The sequence below is a fragment of the Phalacrocorax carbo genome, chromosome 1 (genome assembly GCF_963921805.1).
Source record: "Phalacrocorax carbo chromosome 1, bPhaCar2.1, whole genome shotgun sequence".
Classification (NCBI taxonomy): domain Eukaryota; kingdom Metazoa; phylum Chordata; class Aves; order Suliformes; family Phalacrocoracidae; genus Phalacrocorax; species Phalacrocorax carbo.
Window position 1 is genome coordinate 27104409 of NC_087513.1, and position 20148 is coordinate 27124556.

Consider the following 20148-nt stretch of genomic DNA (forward strand, 5'->3'; position numbering starts at 1 on the left):
GGAGGTATTTAAAAGAAGGGTAGATGTGGTGCTTGAGGATATGGTTTAGTGGTGGACTTGGCAGTGATAGGTTAGCGGTTGGACTCAATGATCTTAAGGGTCTTAAGGGTCTTTTCCAACCTTAACAATTCTAAGATTCTATGACTGTTTTTAACTGCTGGGACATTGTGCTATGAGCAATATTGGCATAGGCCAAGATGACATGATACTCATCAAACCTTAAGCTGGAGAAATTAATTGCTTTTTGATCATGTTGTGTTCTTTAAGAGAAATATTTTGTAGGTGGCAATTAAAATTGAGGGGTACACAAGGTTAGCACAACTGACCATGGCAAGAAAGAAGGTATGTAGGCTCTGCTACCATGAAATGTAGGATCATGAAGCAGAGGTTACTGGTTGTCATGGATTAAGCTCAGCCAGCAGCTAAGCACAACACAGCCACTCACTCACTGCCCCCTGGAGGGATGGGGGAGAGAACTGGAAGAGTAACAGTGAGAAAACTCATGGGTTGAGATAAAGACAGTTTAAAGAAAAACCATGCACAGAAGCAAAGCAAAACAAGGAATTCATTCACTACTTCCCATCAGCAGGCAGGTTTCATAGATTTCTTTTCCTTTTTGCTTTAATAGAATGTCCTGAGATGGAAGGGACCCACAAGGATCATCAAGTCCAATGCCTGTCCCTGCACAAGACAACACCAAATTTACACCATATGTCTGAGGGCATTGCCCAAGTGCTTCTTGAATAGTGTGAGGCTTTGTGCCATAACTATCTCCCTGGGGGCCTGTTCCAGTGCTCCACCACACTCTGGGTGAAGAACCTTTTCTTAATATCCAACCTACACCTCCCCTGGCACATCTTCCTGCCATTCCCTCAGGTCTATCGTTGGTCACCAGAGAGAAGAGTTCAGCGCCTGCCTCTCCGCCTCCCCTTGTGAGAAAGCTGTAGACCATGATGAGGTCTCCCCTCAGTCTCCTCTTCTCTAGGCTGAACAAACTAAGTGACTTTAGCTGCTCCTCATATGGTTTCTCCTCTAAACCCTTTACCAACCTTGTGACCTTTCTCTGAACACTCTCTTAGTAACTTCATATCCTTAATGCACTGTGGCACCCAAAACTGCACACAGTACTCGAGGTGAGGCTGCACCAGCGCAGAGTAGAGTGTGACAATCACTTCCATCGACCGGCTGCAATGCAGGGCTTGATGCACCCCAGGACTCAGTTGGCCCTCTTGGCTGCAAAAGCACACTGTTGGCTCTTGTTCAACTTGCCATTGACCAGAAGCCCCAGGTCCCTCTCTGCTGATCTGCTCTCCAGCTTCCCATTCCCCAGGCTGTATGTACATCCAAGGCTGCCTTGCCCCAGGTGTAAAATCTGTCACTTGCCCTTGTTAAACTTCATGAGGTTGATGATTGCCCAGCTCTCTAGTCTGTCCAGATCCCTCTGCAGGGCCTCTCTGCCCTTGAGAGTGTAAACAGCTCCTCCCAATTTTGTGTCGTCAGTGAACTTAATTAGTATTCCTTCAAGTCCTGCATCCAAGTCATTAACAAAGAGATTAAAAAGTACCGGCCCCAAGATGGATCCCTGCGGCACCCCACTAGTGACTGGCTGCCAGCCACTTGTAACCCTATTTACTATGACCCTTTGAGCTGGACCCATCAGCCAGTTGCTGAGGCATAGCAGAGACTGTCTTAAAGCAGAGTCATCTGCCTTAAGGAATTTGCTTTTGGCAATAAGTTTTTCAGACACCTTAAAGTGAAGCCACGGGCTTTGTCTTTCTCTCAAACATAACTTTAACTCTGTCTATAACCCTAATCTGGTCCTTACACACAACATTCCTGGTTTTTGCTTAGAAGAATAACTGCTGGGAGTAAAATTCTTCTGGCAGCCCTCAGTTTGATTTCTTAGCCTCTTTCCAACCCCAGTCCAGATGGACCTCTGTGCTTCTTTCTCACAAACCAAACCTGAGTTTACTGTAATCCTAACCATAATTCTAACCTTAAGTTGAGTAACAGACCAAAGGAACCTAGACCTTCCAAATAGTAAATGGTCTTTGGGGGAGAAAGCTTTGGCAGTCCTATTTTACCTTTGGTAGAATTCTTCCAGTTTCACTGCAATGGGAGCTTGCTGCTCCTACCGGTTGTAATTCTTCCTTCAACACCGTGCTCAGCCTCACAAAAGACACACCTGAATTCTCACAGATAAAGAATTCTTTGAAGGAAATGTTTCTGGAGCCAGAACTTTCCTTTGGTAGCTGTCTCCAGCCCAGATCCAACAGCAGTTCTTGGCTTTTTCTCACAACCTGAACCTTAGCCACAATCTTTACCCATGCCCTAATTAAAGTATTAACCCATGGCCTGGGTTAACTATAGGCCTGGACCTTTCAACAATTAAATTTTCCTTAGGAAAACAATTTATTATTCCTTACCTTAGTTTAGTAGCCTCGTTTCAAGTCCTACTCCTGCTGGTGCTCTGGGCTTCCTCCTACACAGACTGGAGATTCCTTGGGGCAGAACTCCTTTGGCAATGGTATGTTTGCTTTGTCACTGCCTTTTCAGACCCATTCCAAGTTGAACTCCAGGCTTTCTGTTTCTCCTAACCCTTAGCAAAACCCTGATAGTAATCATGCGTCCTTGAATCCATGAAGTTCCTGTTTTCAGGGTTGCTTCGGCAGCCCTATCTTTCTTTCAGCACTCTCACTACAGTTGGGCTTATTTAACTCAGAAAGAAAGCAAAATTTTGAGGTTAAGGTTAGGGCTGAAGAAAGAGAAAGTACAGAGCTCCAAGTGGAGTAGGGAGGGCTAGGCTGTGGGTGAAGTTAGGTTGGGGTTGCCAGAAAGAGAAAGCTATGCTATAGTTGGGTGTAATTTTGGCTGGGAAATGATTCTTTGGACAACCATATTGTAAGTGGTTCACACATAAGCTATGTAAGACAGGTTGTCTGTTATTCAGAGACTTCCTCCTGTGAAGTGCTGAATAGATAGAATTCAGACAGTGAACAAAACAGATTTTAATCTGTTCTCACAGCTGTGTAGATGGAATTGGTGTAGTCATTTTTTAAGAGCTATAACAAAATAAACACAAGATACAGAATAATTAACTGTGTTCAGTTTTGTACCTTCATTGTTTATTCCTTGTTTTAAGTATAACGATTTCCTAAAAGTCAGATTCTCCAAGATTAAGACCTTTACAGTTCTGATCTACTAATGCATCTTTATGACTGTTTATCATAATGTTTAATTTCTAATTGCAGATTTTCTTGTAAATGGTCAAGGCATGGGAAGGCACTTAATCAGTATCCATGGAGAAATTAATAATGTATATAAAAACAATTTTATCCCAAGGAAGAGCAATATGACTAGACAATATCACTAGTTAATAACTTTAAATTTCTAGACTATATATTAGATTTAGGATATTTTTTCATCATTATGTGTTTTGGAAAGATTAGGCTGTGCATGATGTGAAAAGTACCCATTCTTTTAACTAATTTAAAATAAGATCTCTCAAGATTTGCCAGCTTACTTAAGTGACTAAGTGTGTTCCTTTGATATACATAGTGCAATACTTCTTGTTAAATTGCAGTTTTAGGAATTCCCAATTTTATTATTTCCAGTTTCCTTATTTTACAAAGGATTGATTATTTTCTAACTTTGGTATTTTTTCTGAATTAGTCTCTATTTCAGGCAGAATATTTCTTTAGAGTGTATTAAGAAGATGTACTATGAAGTTTTGCATTTTATTTTCTGCTCCATGGGGAATCTTTCTGTTGGTCTTTTTGGGTTTTTAATATCAAATAACTTTACTGTGTCACACTGAATAACAAGAATGTTTTGAATATACATGAGAGACTAGTTAAAGTTACAATATATGTAGAGAACAATAGTACATAAGGGAGAGGAGAAATGAACTTATGAAAAACCATTCCTCTACATTTAGTATCTAGGAACAGCAAGCCGGACCTAAAAGGTCACTACATTTAAAGGAAGTTTTTCCATTCACTTCAGTGGGATCAGTCACAAACTTCTGTGTATAACAAACATTTCTTTGCTGTCAAGGTCCAGATTTTAGACTGGACTCCATTGTTGCATGCCCAGACTTTCCAGTTCTGTGCTGGTGGTTAGAGATTCCCACGTAACTCAGTGTTGAATACTCTACATGCACAGTGATATGCCACTGTTAAAATGCTGCCTTCACTTTTTTATAGCATTTTAAGTTTCTGTGTTGCAAGGAAAGCTTCTGCTTGACTTTCCCAGAAAAATTTGCACAAAGCAGCACATCTTTGATTTAGGTTGGGAGTAGCTAACAAAAATGCTCGGTACTCCATCACATATATTAACAATGCAACACATGCTGAGTTATGTTGTTTTTGTCTCTACTTATATGCAGAAGAAAGGAAAACATTCCACATAACTTTATTTTTTCCCCCCATTCATTCATCCCCACAAGGTCCCGGGCCAATTTTGAACTCCAGGGCCAGCACAGTGCTGGTCTTTCCAAGACCAATTTAACTAACTGCCCAAGAACAAAACTTCTGGCTCTTCACACCTCCCTACTTCTTTATAACTCCCACTTACCCCTATCTATGGGGTATATGATGTTAATTTTACCTACTTTCACACTTAAATTCTGAGAGATTAATCTAAGCTCCTAGTCATAGAAAGAGACTTCTTCCATCTCAGACAGATTAATTTACCTTTGGAGGTGTCTATCTTTCCCAATTGATTATAGAAGGAACCGGCATTCCTAAACAAGAAGAACGATCCTGGAAACAGCTGTCAGTGTGCACGCAGTCTTCATCTGTTGTTTTCCCACAACAGCAACTGCCTAAGTCACTATCCTGCTGAATTATTTTAAATTTTCATACTGGATATTGACATAATAAATATCTGTTTATTACCTGGTGCCCTCCTCATGTCAGCTTTTGCTTTTCAGTTCATGCTTAAAATATAAGGTACCAAGAAGAGCATAAAAGCGCTAAGAATTTATTCAAGGCCACGCAGCATATGTTTTGGTGTTATCATGCAGAGCAGGAAAAAGAGTTTTGGTGCGTCTGGGTGAGAAAAGGGTGGGGAAAAATACCAGGATTTCAGACATTGCAGAAAAGAAAGAAAAAAATGATTGATGGAATTAGCCTGTGGAACATTTCCAGGGAATAATATGTTGTGTAAAGAAGTTTAAATACAACAGACACTGCATATAAATGTGTGCTTTATGAAAGAGAGAAGGAACAACAAAAGTGAGACAGAGATATAGAGGAAAACAAAACTCTGAAGGGATAGCAATGAGGAAAAATAAGGAGCAACAGAGCTAAGGCCTGACACCTTTTATTTGTTGCAAATTTAAGAGGGGAAAAAAAATATGTTTCAGGAGGACAAAGACTGCAGCCTATATTGAACAAAATACTTTTTCTTCTCTCCTGTCTTCTGGAAATAAGTCAAAATATAGAGTAATAGAAAATCTCTACCATTGCTCCAGTCTCTAATTAGGACTTCCATTTTTGCCAGTGAGCAACTAATGCTGAGAATTGAAGAAGCATGCTAATGATGCTTTGTTTTTCCTGTTGAAGTACCATGCATCTGCTAGAAAGGATAAATTTAATGCAACTACCGTCCAAGTTTTGGAAATACATACTTTTATTTATATACACAAAACTACACACACACACACTGAGCACCAAGGTCCAGAAAATAATATAAGATGTCCACAGTGTACAGGCTAAAGGACACTTTATTTTCTACATCAGTACTATATTAGCACCAAAAGGAAGTCCAAAACAATGGTTTACAATTGAGAAGGAACTGTATTACAATAGCATTTAAGAAAGGTACATGCCACTTAATCTTTCAAAGACTTTAAAAAATGGGTGGGTAGTAACAGTAAATTGGCTGCTACTCCTGGCAATGAAATTTCTGTACTGAAAACAGTGACTCAGGGAGTGTCAATCTTGCTTAGCAAGTAGAACCATAAAGGAATCCCCCAGAGTGACAATTTTCCCATTAACATTAAAGAACATCGAGAATCTCATTAGTAACACATTCACATCTACAGCATATAGAAACTACAACAGTAACAAAGCTAACTAAACTGTGAAGAGAATGAGGCAAAAGTCCATTTTATTCTCTTTTGGAACTGATTCCTAAAATATATTTTTGAGGATAGGCATGATGAGAGAAGAAATGAAGATATAGTCAAATATGCAAAAGAGGGTAGCAGCTCATGAAAAGTCATTACAGGAATGGCAGCTGGAAGGAATGACTTCAATAAAATACCCCTAAAGCCTTGAAGTTGCCTTTTTTTTTGTCTAAATTTCCCTGGGTTAGCTGCAATTATATGGGGATAAATCTAAAAGGTGATTGGAAAACAGCAGTCTGATACAAAAACTCTGATAAGAAAAACTGACATGAAGGTGACTGTGCTTTAACATCCACCAACCTGCCTTCCATCTTCTGATCCTCAGATTAAAATGACTGAACTGTCCAAAGGAACAGAATAAAAATTACTTCAATCAATGTGAACGCAGGGTATCTGGGAAGAAGAAGCGTATGCTCTCATCATTTCACAATTATCTGTCATATTAACTTATGTTCTGCCTAGATAAAGCAGAGATGCCACATACTATGACCCAATGCTGTGTGTAACAAATCCATCTGAATAGACTCCTGTGTTCTGGTATCACAAAAGTTTTTCTGCAAAAACAGCATTACAGAGGCTGTTTATCCTGTCCTATTTTTATTTTACATTTGTGAAGTTTCATTATTTTAGTTTTCTTACTTTAAGGAGGTTTCACATACTTCTTTCTTCTGCACTTTCAAAAACTTTCAGAAGCATGATTGTCTTCAATTCTTGTAGCATTTAAGGGAAGATTTTTAAACACAGTTCTGAAATAACTTCCTACTGTCCAGCTGGATGTGTATCACTGTGAATACAGAAACCTCACACTCTTTCAAGTGCTTTAGTATGTCCTTAATTAAGAGAGAAAATGCACCTAAAAGTTAGGAGCGGGAGAAATTGCTCAGACCTCAAAACCAGGTTAAGACAATACCCAAAGACTAGGCTGAAGCAATCTACAGAAAACAGGCATGATTAAGTATTTGATACATTCCACCATTATCAGGTTATCAAAACAGCTCACAGTCTTTAATGAATTTACTGACATAGCATATGTAATAGAGGCACCTACAACAAAGACTGAGAGCCACTCACTCAGGTGAAAGAAAGGCAAGAGTGTACCTCTAGGGTATACAGAGAGAGTCCCAACCAACATTCAGATATCTAAATAAGCTCAGACACAAAAGGGTGAATTCCTGACTTAGCTATAATTGTTATAGATTTTCTTTTGCAATATAGGCACAGAAGAAAAATTGTTCACAAAATGAATCGTATTCATTCCCACTAAGAATTGTTTAATTTCAATAGATTTGCCCAACTGATTAATATGTCTCAGTCTATCCATGTAATATTCAAGGCCAACTCTTGCTCATTTAACTAACACAAAACACTTCCAATTATTTGTTGCAGATTATGTGTTATAATTCTTCACACTTTCAGTGGCAACCTTTAATGCTAGAATTTCCTAACTCTTTAGAGGATTTTCTTCACAATTGGAACATTTTAAGTATTTTACAAGCAACTTCCTGAATTTTAAGAAACTGTAAAGTGAAAAAAAAAAAAACAAAAAAAATCTTCCATCATATATAATGTATGAATGTTTCCTATTAATGGTTGACAGTCTTTAGACCACAGGCCCTTCTCATTTTAGGTCCAAAGCTACATTACATCATCAGTGAAGTTGTCACCCTCCAGAGAAGACATTAGCGGAAAATGAGATATCTGCTTTACCAGTGGGTTTTCGTAGCTACTAGTTGTGGGATATCTGGAAAGCAAAGGACACGCAGTGAACAATCCAGGTTCGGACTGCGTGGACTTAATCTGCCTGGGAACAAGAAGGCCTCAAGGATGTTGCGAGTTAAAACCAATGTATGTAGCTATTAATAACAGCTGTGATTTTGTATTTCCCAAGGCTTACAAAGCAGCATGGTACGAACTTACTGTGGGAACGTGTGGGATGGCATTACATCTTCCTGATAAGTTGCATTCCAAGATTGGCCACAGGTGCTACTCTGTCAACAGGGGCCACATCCCATACCACCGGCAGGAGTGTCTCGTTACAGCGTAGCAAAACAAGGTGGGAGTTGCCGATGCTGCTAGTAGCTATCCTTGGGATAAAGCCCAAGGCCATGCTGACCAACTAATAATAGGCTTGTATATAATAAACAATAGAGGCTTGTGTGTGATAAGGTGGTTGCAGAGCTATATTAACCGTGCTGTGTCTGTAATAAACTGGCATTTGCTTGATCATATTGGTCATGTGCGGTGTCCGTGACTTCCGCGTCAGCAACTAGTATGATGTCTTTCTTTAGAGCGTGACAATTACGAATCTTTATCTGAAATTATAGCAGACTGCAGTACTGAGTAACTTCTTGCTGTTTTCTTTGCCATGGTTCTCAGCCTCTCAGTTTCCTTAAGCTCAAGTGCTGCTTTCACCCTTTTTCCTGAAATGTCCGATTCCATATTTCAGTCTTGCTTCTCCAATTATTCTCAGGTCCCAAATCCAGTTACTCCTTTTTGATCCAAGGTAACATCTCAATCTTTCTGGATTATTCAAATCAGGCGTCTTCCCACCCATTCTGCTTATCATCCTAAAGGTTCAAGTTAAAAGTACCTTTGTTTTCAGGTCCCTCTACAAGTACCACGGTGGCAGTTTAGAGAGTGGGAGTTCTGCTTACTTACAACTGTTCACTAGAGCACTTACTAGAAGTAGAATTCATGCACATCATTCTTCATGAGCAGTAAAGGGTGACTGTTCAAGACAGAAATATCTGAGCATATTTTGTTCACATAGATCCTTCAAAAGAATTGTCAACCTAACCAAATCTGAAGTGAGCATGAGAGGATAAAAATTCTTGAAAGCTTAATAGCTTGTCTGAATTGGGATTGATTTTTCTTTTCTGCAAAAGTTTTATTTCTACCATCACAAAGTAATTACACCTACTTCAAAATCTAGGAACGTTAGTGCTCCTTCATGAAAGAAATCATAAAAAGGTGACATGACCAAATCAACTTACCTTTCAGTAATCTTAGTCTGAGAAACAATATCCATTCCACTGAAAGTTAGTTTAAATTTAATAAGATCAACAGTTTGGCAAGGTTATAAGTAGACGAAAGCACAGCTTTATAACGGAAAATGTCTAATGACATTAAATATAATAACAAACTTAATACCATGCATATAAAAAGAGAATACATATGGGAAATACTGTCTTGATTTACCTTGGAAAGATTGTTTTATTTAATTCCCAGTTCCCCATGAGATCCTATTTCCACTGAGCTAACACCTAAATGTAAGTTCTACTCTTCTCCTGTCCAAAAAACAATGATGAAGTCTATGAGGGTTCTGCTACTGCATTAATGCAGGGACCTTTTTCTCCACCTGTGCTAATGTCTGTGAATTACACATAAAACTAAATGAGAACTGTCCCATTCATAATGCCGAGAGACTAATTTTACAGAAGCCTTCCATATCAAGACTTCACACAATATTAAAACTCACTGAAAAGCTCAATGGAATTGCACTAGTAACTTTAATCTGTTTACAAAGGAAAAATAGGATCAAGTTTCCATTTCATCAGAATAGCAGTGAATTCACTAATTATTTTTCATAAGTCAATCATTTTGTGCTTTGTGTGTAAATGGAAATGATTAAGACAACAATTCTAATAATTTTCCATGCATCTGATTTAAGTTTTCTCCTTTTACAAATACTTAAAAGTAGGCATCACACCTTTCATCCTGCTTTTCTTCAGCTCATGAGAAAGTTCCATTAATATTTCTTTTTAAAAAGAAACCTAAAACTCTGCGTATGAACTTGAGTATGCACTTGCTCATGTGACATCTATTTAGGCTGTGGAACTGATACTACATTTAAACTGATTACAGCAGTAGTATGAATAACATAAGTTTTGAGCCAAAATTGCTGGAGAGCAGTAAATCTGGTCTCTATTTTTAGCTTTTGTCACTTAGACATCTAGGTACTTAATACGAAAACTCAGTGGATTTTAGGTATTCATCTATGATTTGTACATATAATCAATTATACCCACTGATACTTTACAGTGCAGAGATTAAAATGTTAAAAATAGTAAATGTTTTTTAAAAATTGCTGTATCTCCAATTTTTTTTTCCCCAGAAATGGTATCCACACATGCAGTGGCGCATTCTCATCTGAATCTACCTCATCTGTGCACCAATTTGTTTTCCATTCATTTTATAACACTGAACATATTTACAGTTTACAATCTGACACCAAATTTAAATAATTTTTGGAGTTACCTGTTAATATTTTATCCTCTAATTCCTTTAGAATTATTTTATTTAGTGCTTAAGGATATTGTCAAGCTATGTCCTTCAAGACAATATATGTATTAGATTTCTAAATATGGAAAATCTGTGTTATTCCTGACTATGTGCTGTCTTAACACACCGTTATGATTCTGTTATTGTCAATGTCAGGAGACAATTGTTCAGCTGATGCAAACTGTCATAATTTTACTAACTTCAAAGAAATTATCATAATTGATGCTGGCCAAATGTCATTTCTAGGCTCTCATCCGTGTCATGCATTTTCAACAACACATTGGGCTGCAGAGGACTCCACACCTGTTTGTTATTCCATCACAGTAAGCTGTAAGTTTACTTCTCTTGGCCATTGTAGGAAAAAAAAAACAGTTGATGAATAATTCTGGGGAAACTTTGGAAACTCTGAGACATTCCCAATGGTTCAAATTTTTCATTTCATTCATCAGCCTCTCTCCTATTTTCACCACAATAATTTCTAGACTCTAGTAAATAGGTTGCCAAAACTATAAAATTGTTCCAAAGAACATTTATTTAGTGCCTAAAAAAAAATTTAAAAAGAAGACTGTTTATCCCAAGAATTATCCTACCTGATTTCTAATTTACAAGTTTCAGAGATGTTTTAAATATATAGTGGATTGATTAGCCTTGGGATGTTCCTACCAGACAAGTCATACCATGGAATATGTGCCACGAGAAGATCCACTGAAGCTTGTTCTGAGAAAGCTACACATTAATTTTGGAAAACAACATTGTGATGAATGTGCTATTCAGCTGAAGCAATGGCATGTTGAGGTAGATTTATTCTCAGAAATATATTGAATAATGACCACATCAATAGAAATTTCAAATTAATCTCTTTAATTTTTGAGTTTATGTTAAAGACAGAGAACAAACTTTACAATACAGTACTTTAATAACGTTTAAGAGCTATTGTAGCAAAGCAATTCACTTAATGCCAAGCAAGTGAAATAAGATGGCATTGGCATTGACCCTTCTTTGCATGGAACCCAATAGTGCAGGCAGACTCAAACAAGTTCCCTGGATGAGGACTTTTTGGTGTCACAGTCACAACAATCTTCACTTGTGAGCTGCAAATAAATTCAGGTCTTTTTTAAGTGCTAAGAAATGCAGCTTAGCTGGGATGCACAGTACTAGCATTTTAGTACCATTTAGTACCACAGTAACATTCATATGCAGAAAGGATTAGTGGTTCTTCAGACATGAGAGAGGTTAAGATTTTTTTAGAGAATTTTTGTCTTACACTTCAAAAATGCAGTTATATCTAAGCCACACTGAGTGTCTAAGTTCCTTGCATTAACAGGAAATACCAGCATTTCCCCAACTGAACAAAGCAAGCAACAGCTAGAGCCAGACTCTTTGAATTTTGATGCTAAGGTTTTAATCTTCAATAAATGTATTATTCAAAAATAATTGAAATAGAATAAAAAGGATACTTACTTCTCACTTTAGAAAGTAATGTCTGTGACCTGAAGAAAAGGGAAAAACATCAACAAGTAGAATGAATAGTTTTATCAAGGAAAATGAAACACATTCATTGCCTTTTTTTCTAATAATTGACAATAAATTGCTCCAAGTCCCCAGATAACATCCAAGTCCCGATTCACTATTATACACAATAATATGATGTAAATTGCTATATTTAACCCCTCTGACACTCCAGTAGGAGTCTCTGGTGTAAGATGTTAATGCAGCATTTATTATTCCTTGGTGACAGCACCTTCTTTACTAAAGATTTATTATTTATTGATGTGACCAATTTCTGCTCAGAAAACTGAGAAAAATGACAATGCCAGTGCCTAGTTTGATCCGACATATGATTCCTCCTGATGTGTATTCTGACTGTAATTGTTAAAGGATGGGATGTATGATGGCCTTTTTTCCAACATCACCACTTCCTTTTGTTTTATTGCATCTAGATAAACTGAAAGCAATATTCTAGCTGTTTGGTTTTCTTTGGTTTGGTTTGTTATTTTTTGTTTTGTTTTGTTTTGTTTTTTAAATCTGGTTACTGTAAGAAACAGAACAGAACAATAAAAATATTAAGGGTAAAACTCATTTTAAGTCACTTCTTACCCCTTTTCTTTGTTTCTCAGAATTATCCCTTGCTAACATAATTCAGCAGTCCACAAATTGGAATAACTGGAATAACTAGCAAACTGGATTAACTCAGACATAAAAAAAAAATCCTATTTTAACAATCCTTTCTAAAGGGCTATTTATCATTTACACATTTTAGTAAGACACTGATCGTAGTAACATGTAGCATCTGTAACATATAGCTGTTGTCTTTGGATGCTGAAACATCACTCCCCAAATGACTTACTGTGACAGAAACATGATTGACATTCCCATTTAAAAAATAATGTCAAACAAATTTCTTCCCAATTTTCTCCCCAACTCTTCCCACTTCTTTTGCTTATTTTTTTCTATGTGTTTAATCCTTCTGAAAGTTCCTGGACGACCAGCAAATGGTTACAAAATTCTGCTCTGATGAAGTAAAACACAGGTAAATGCTTCAGTCCTCCATACCATTTATGTTTTAATCATCCCTGAAAAGACAACACCACATTCCGAATTTAGAAGATAGTCTGTTCCCTGAACCTATGTGTTTTGTAGGTATGAGAAATACTAATAAATAAGAGTTTGTAGAATTTAGCACCACGTTAGCAGCAGTCATTTGCTATAATCTCATTATTTTCACTCACTATACTATTCCCTCCTGAATTGATAAAGAGACTTAATTAATATTATGAGCTTAACATTTGAAGTAAGAATATGTAGTCGGAAATAAAAAGCTTTTCTAACATCAAACAGTGTTTCTCTAATGTACAAGGAAACAAAAGACTTTTTTTTCTCAGTTCTTAAATGAGTTAGGTGTCCAACATCCAAATGAAATTTGAAAAACCTTTTGAAAATTACAGCATATAGATATACTACATGCTCTAAAAGAAGATAATGAACATAAATCAAAACTGAAACAATAATTGGATATTTAAGAATGGAGTGTAAATTAAGAACCATAGGCTTGTTCTCCACGTGGATAAGTGAATCAATTAGATGTTCTTGATTTTCTTTTGAAATTAGTAGGGTGAATACATGACAAACTAATATAATTTCTGATCTACTAGACACATTCAAAACTGAAATCTATCACTTTCATATTCTTTATTTGTAAAAGAAGCATAATCACAATTATATACTTTGTGTTATTATATACTATTAGACATTTTTGGTATGTCTGTTGGGCTGTGTGGAAGAATTTGCATTGTATTTGTGAACTTTCTCTGAAAAAATTTACTTAATCATCCATGATTTTAATTTTTAAAAAAGATTGGAAGGGTTATGCATAACGTGCTTAATTAAGAAAAAAACTCAACCAATTTATCAAGGTTTACTGCTTTAAGTTTATTAGGTGTTCTTACCTAATCTGAAGAAAACAATTTAGAAATACTTCAACATAATCACAGAATGACAGACCTGTTGGAAGCAGCCTCAGCAGGTCATCTAGTCCAACATCGTTGCTCAAAGCAGTGTCACCAAGAGCAGGTTGCTCAGGGCTGTGTTCAGAAGGTATCTCCAAGGAAATCTTTAAGTATCTCCAAGGACTGAGACGCCACAGCCTCTCCACACATGTTCAGTGTTCAATCACCCTCACAGTAAAAAGGTTTTGCCTTGTATTTAAGTGGAACTTCCTGTATTTCAGTTTGTGCCCATTGCATCTTTGCATTTCACAAGGCTTCACTGAGTCTTCATCTTCCATGAGCCTCAGTTATTTATACACATGGAAAAGATACCCCTGAGCCTTCTCTTCTCCAGGCTGAATAGTCCCTGCTCTCTCAGCCTCTCTACACACCTCACATGCTCCAAGCCCTTCAGCATCTTCATGTCCATGTCCTGGACTCCAATATGTCTATGACCCTCTCATATCAGTGAGCTCTGGACTGGACACAGCACTCCAGCTGTGGCCTCCTCAGTGCCAAGATGTCCTTTTCTATGAAGGAATTAGAAAGTAATTTCCATTTTCATCATGCTGCTCTTAAACGTCATTGTTAAAAGTACAAGATTGTATTTTCTGACTTAAACAAAATTTCTGTTGAAGGCTACTTGACCCTATATGTTTCAGTTACAACAACAGGTGAAGCAAACATTAACAAGGATGCAATTAGTTTAAAACACCAGGAAAAGTCAATATGGTCTCCTGGGTTAAGTGAGGTTTTTCCTCCAAAGAATAGTAACTCAAGCAATGTAAATAGAATATTGGCAGCACAAGGCTTGTGTGACAGGGAGTTGTGAGAAGTCACAGCAAATTATCAGACTACTTAATATGAAGTATCACAAAGACTGATTGCAATGGTTTACTTGCCCTCTTCCACATTTGTCTGTGTCTTCTTTTGATTGCACAGCTTGTTTATGGGTTTATCATTACAGTTCCAGAACACTTGATCTATCTTTCTCAGTTATTACAGAGTAGCTACTAAGCAAAATATTATTGTCGTATAATCAATGAAAATTTGACAGTAGTCTTGCTTCTTGTTCAGTTATAACCTGAGCTGGGCATATTGTTTGCATTCCATGAGTCTGTGCTTCATAAACATAAAGTTATTTCTTTTATCAACCTTAGTGGCAAATGATACTGAAAATAAAGTAAAATAAAAATAAATAATCACAGAATATATAGCTAAACTTCAGCCACTTGTAAATACACTTATAAGGAGTTGTGCAGTATCTACAAAAACAGTTGTCCAAGATTATATGGATGTGGGAGAATGTTTTTCTCTTAAGCCTTCAAAATGTTCAGATTATTAATCAGGATAACTAGGGAGCTAGTAATGAAGGCCACATTCTTTTCTAAGAAAACCACAACTCTGTGGCAAGAATGCTATCTGAAAATATTAAATGGAGCTAACGTGTGACTGGACTGTGTCCTCCATTTTTAGCAGACGAATGACAAAACACAAACTTAGAGATATGCAAGAAAATAGAGAGAACTGAAAATAAGTCAGCTTGGCAACAAATGTCAAAGATAATAATGTGGTAAAAATTAGGAAGGGTTTTAGAAAACATTCAGCTTTGGCATTGTGTGAAGTAAGCAGCATGATATCCTTCTGTAACTATAGGGGGGAGGTGATGCAGCATAAGATGAATAAAGACAAGTTAGCAGAAGAAATTAAATGAATGTTTGACAGAGAAATCATAGTTGAAGTAATGAGTGGTTAAAAGGGATCAAAAAGTATGTAGAAAGAGTGTGAAAGAGAGAGAGTCATGTGGGAAGAAAGAGGAAAGGGCAATCCAGCTAAAAGAGTTACTGAAAAAAGAAACAGAAGTCATGAACCGTTCATACACCAAGGTATACTAAGGGAAATATCTATAAAAAATAACTCTTTTGAGGCTTCTATTCTGTTATTTCAACAGGTTCAGAACAGAGGCCAGATCCCCGCCTCTGCAGGGGTCAGTGCACATAAAAATCTGAAAAAAAAGAAAATAAAATCCTTTGGGCTATAAATGAAAGAAAACCTAAACTCCACACTTTTAAAGCAAAGAACAATTATTATAATGGACTATTTGAACTGTGCTGTCACTCACAGTGTGCTATGTGCTTATCCAGAGAAGCTGACAAGCAGAATATAGAAGGTAAAGGAGAAGAAGAGATATATGTGTGTATATATATGTTTACATAAATACTAACTGTATCCATCGATCTTCAGTCTAATGATGACACATCATGGTGGTTAGGATGGCACTTTGCTGTAGAAATGGAACAGGAGGAGAAACAGAGAAAGAGAGAGAAGTAACCTATTCAACATGTTCAATAAGGAAAATAGGTTCAGATTATGTCTGATCATCCATGGATTACCATTATCTGAAGATGACTCATCTGGATGACTTGGGAGCAGAACTGGGTTGCTACGACACAAGATTTTATGTAAAAGAAGAAAGTAAGAAGTGAGAAAACAGTGAAACCAGAGCCTTCTTGCCTTTAGAAAGTGTGTGGACTGCAAGTTTATATTTCTATTCTCATTGCAATCATTGTCACGAGGACAGATTCCTGTTGTGGCATGCTGTGTTCTCATTACATCCTTTGCCAAAGAAATAAAATCAATACCTCATGCATTTTTCAAAGCAAGTTTACCTGTTGATGGCTGTTGAATACATAGGTAAACTACGTATGAAGAGCTAAACACACTCTAGATATGAGACCACTGTCTTTTGTATACTTTAACAGTTATTAAAATTGCACTACTTTGTTCTCATAATAAAGATTACAGTAAGGATGAGGTATAACATTCTTTACCTTGAATTCATTTTTCTAACAATAATTGTAGTGAAATAACTTATTGACAATGTATTTTTAAAGCTCAGTTTTGATTATAATTGGGAAGACGAAATTTTAGGCTCTGTCTCAGTTTGCTCACAACAATCTTCTGGTAAGAAAAGACACATCTACAATAGCTATACTTTGTGGACCAGTTTATGAACCCACAATGAGTTTTGTTATGCTCTTCTGAGGGCTGAAAATTAATAATTAATGTAAAATAAAGAAATATGGAACACAGAATTCTGGAATTACAAAGCTGTGACATCCACAGAAGAAAATCTGCAAAAACATAGAATTCTTACAATATAGATTTCAATTTCCATCTAAAGTCAGAAAAAAATCCCATCACTGATTTTCATGAGAGCAAGATTTGACTAATTGATCCTGCAGCTTAAAATCATGCCTTTTCATGTGCTGTCTATGTTGATCTGGTTCTGTTAATCACTTTCACATCTAAGTAGTTAATAGTTAATGACTGAACTGGGTGATTAGTCCTAACCAATCTATATGTTGAATCCTGTGACAAACTAAAAGTTATCACTAGAACTTAGCCACATCTACCAGCAACTAGGAGGCAAGTGTTGATAGATATTCTTAAACTGAGAACCCCCAAACCTATTGTCTTGTGTCAGTAGATAGCATAGATCTGTGGTTTGCTAATAGTGGTAGTAGAAGTAATAGTAGTACTAACAGTATAAACCCTTAATTTCAGAGATCAAACAAACCAAACAAAAAAAAAAACCTATCAGGACTGACAGGATACATTGCAAATACCCCTTTACTTTTAGGGTGTCAGTGGCTTAAATCATATTTAGTAAAAACAAAGATGACCAAAAGCAGATCCTTCCATGCTATTATCCTATTTAATTTGGCAAAAACAGTGAAAAGCCTGTTCTGCAATACTTCTAAGACCTTTTATACTACCTGTCTCATAAAACAGTATCTTGAGTACTAGGATGTTTCAAGTTCTCAAGGCATCTGGCCTGATTTCAATCAACTGACCAACAGCCACATAACTGTTCATTTTACTAAGTGGTAGGCTGAGTTGAATAAAGACATATGATAACAACACAACAGGGTAAGACAAAGAGTATGTCTTGTCTTCCAAATTCATCACATTATCGCTAACACTTTGCTCCCCATTTACTTATGCAGTACCCTAAAATATTGTTTAAAGTGCTCAGAAACAATGACAAGGCCCACATGCTGAAAAACAGCTTTTTAATGAATTAGTACCTGTTATTCTAGAGTCACTTAGATTCTCTGCATCACTGTTTTTTCCTTGTAGCTAGAAACCCAATAGATTTATAAACAGACTGTAAGTACTCTAAAACTTTAACAGTCACTGGTGTTTCTTGCTGCTTAATTTTTTAAGCCATCCACCTCACATTTTAATGACAACAAAACTTGTGTGTCCATGTTTTACTGACCAGTCAGCCGTGCCTCCTTACCTGCATTCCATATCACAGAATCACAGAATCAGAATCACAGAATGGTAGGGGTTGGAAGGGACCTCTGGTGATCATCTCATCCAACCGCCCTGCTTGAGCAGGCACACCTAGAGCATGGGACACAGGAACGCGACCAGGTGGGTTTGAATGTCTCCAGGGAAGGAGACTCCACAGCCTCCCTGGGCAGCCTGTTCTAGTGCTCTTCCCTCACAGGAAGAAGTTTTTTCTCATGTTTAAGTGGAACTTCCTGTGTATCCATCTTCTGCCCATTGCCCCTTGTCCTGTCATTGGGCACTAATGAAAAGTGCCTAGACCCATCGTCCGGACACCCATCCTTTAGATATTTACAAGAATTGATAAGATCCCCCCTCAGTCTTCTTTTGTCCAGGCTGAACAAACCCAAGTCTCTCAGCCTTTCCTCATAAGGGAGATGCTCCAGTCCCCTGATCATCTTGGTAGCTCTCCACTGGACTTGCTCAAGCAGTTCCACATCCTTCTGAAACTGGGGGGCCCAAAACTGGACACAGTACTCCAAATGTGGTCTCACTAGGGCAGAGTACAAGGGGAGGATAACCTCTCTCGACCTGCTGGCCACACTCCTTTTAATGCATCCCAGGATACCATTGCCCTTCTTGGCCACAAGGGCACATTGCTGGCTCAGGGTCACCTTGCTGTCCACTAGCACTTCCAGGTCCTTCTCAAAAGAGCTGCTTTCCAGTAGGTCAGCCCCCAGCCTGTACCTGTGCATGGGGTTGTTCCTCCCCGAGGTGCAGGACCTTGCACTTGCTTTTGGTGAATTTCTTCAGGTTCCCCTCATCCCAGCTCTCCAGCCTGTCCAGGTCTCGCTGGATGGCAGCACAGCCTTCTGGTGTATCAGCCACTCCTCCCAGCTTGGTATCATCAGTGAACTTGCTGAGGTTACACTCTATCCCATCATCCCGGTCATTGATGAATATGTTGAACAGGACTGGACCCAGCACAGACCCCTGGGGAACACCACTAGTGACAGGCCTCTGACCAGACTCTGCTCCACCAGTCATGACCCTCTGAGTTCTGCCCTTAAGCCAGTTCTCAATCCACCTGACTGTCCACTCATCCAACCCACACTTCCTTAGCTTGTCTGTGAGGATGTTATGGGAGACAGTGTCAAATGTCTTACTGAAGTCAAGATAGACAACATCCACTGCTCTCCATTCGTCGACCCAGCCAGTCACACCAGTATAGAAGTCTATCAAGGTTGGTCAAGCATGATCTTCCCTTGGTGAATCCATGTTGACTACTTCTGATAGCCTTCTGGAGATGGCTGGAGATAACCTCCAGGATGAACTACTACATCACCTTTCTGGGCATGGAGGTGAGGCTGGCTGGCCTATAGTTTCCCATGTCCTCCTTCTTGCCCTTTTTAAAGATTGGAGTGACATTTGCTTTCCTCCAGTCCTCAGGCACCTCTTCTGTTGAAACATATAGGCAACAGGGAGGTGATTAGAGAGCCAATGTGGCTTCACCAAGGACAAATTGTGCCTGATTAATCAAGTGGCCTTCTGCAATGGAGTGACTGTGTCAGTGCTCAAGGGAAGAACTACAGATGTCACCTAATTAGATTTTTGCAAGATCTTTGGTATGTTCCTGACAAAATTTTTGCTGCTGAATTGGAGAGATATGGGTTTGATGGATGAACTGTTAGATGAATAAGGAATTGGTTGATTGGCTGCATCCAAATCAATGAGTCAATGGCTCAATATCCAAGTGGAAACCAGTAATGAGTAGAGCCCCTTAAGGGTCCATACTGGGACTCATACTATTTAATGTCTTCATCAATGAAATAGACAGTGTGGTTGAGTCAGCAAGTTTGCAGATGATGCCAAGGTGAGTGGTGAAGAGATGCTATCTAGAAACACCTTGGTCACCTTGAGGAATGGGGACATGTGAACCTCATGAAGTTC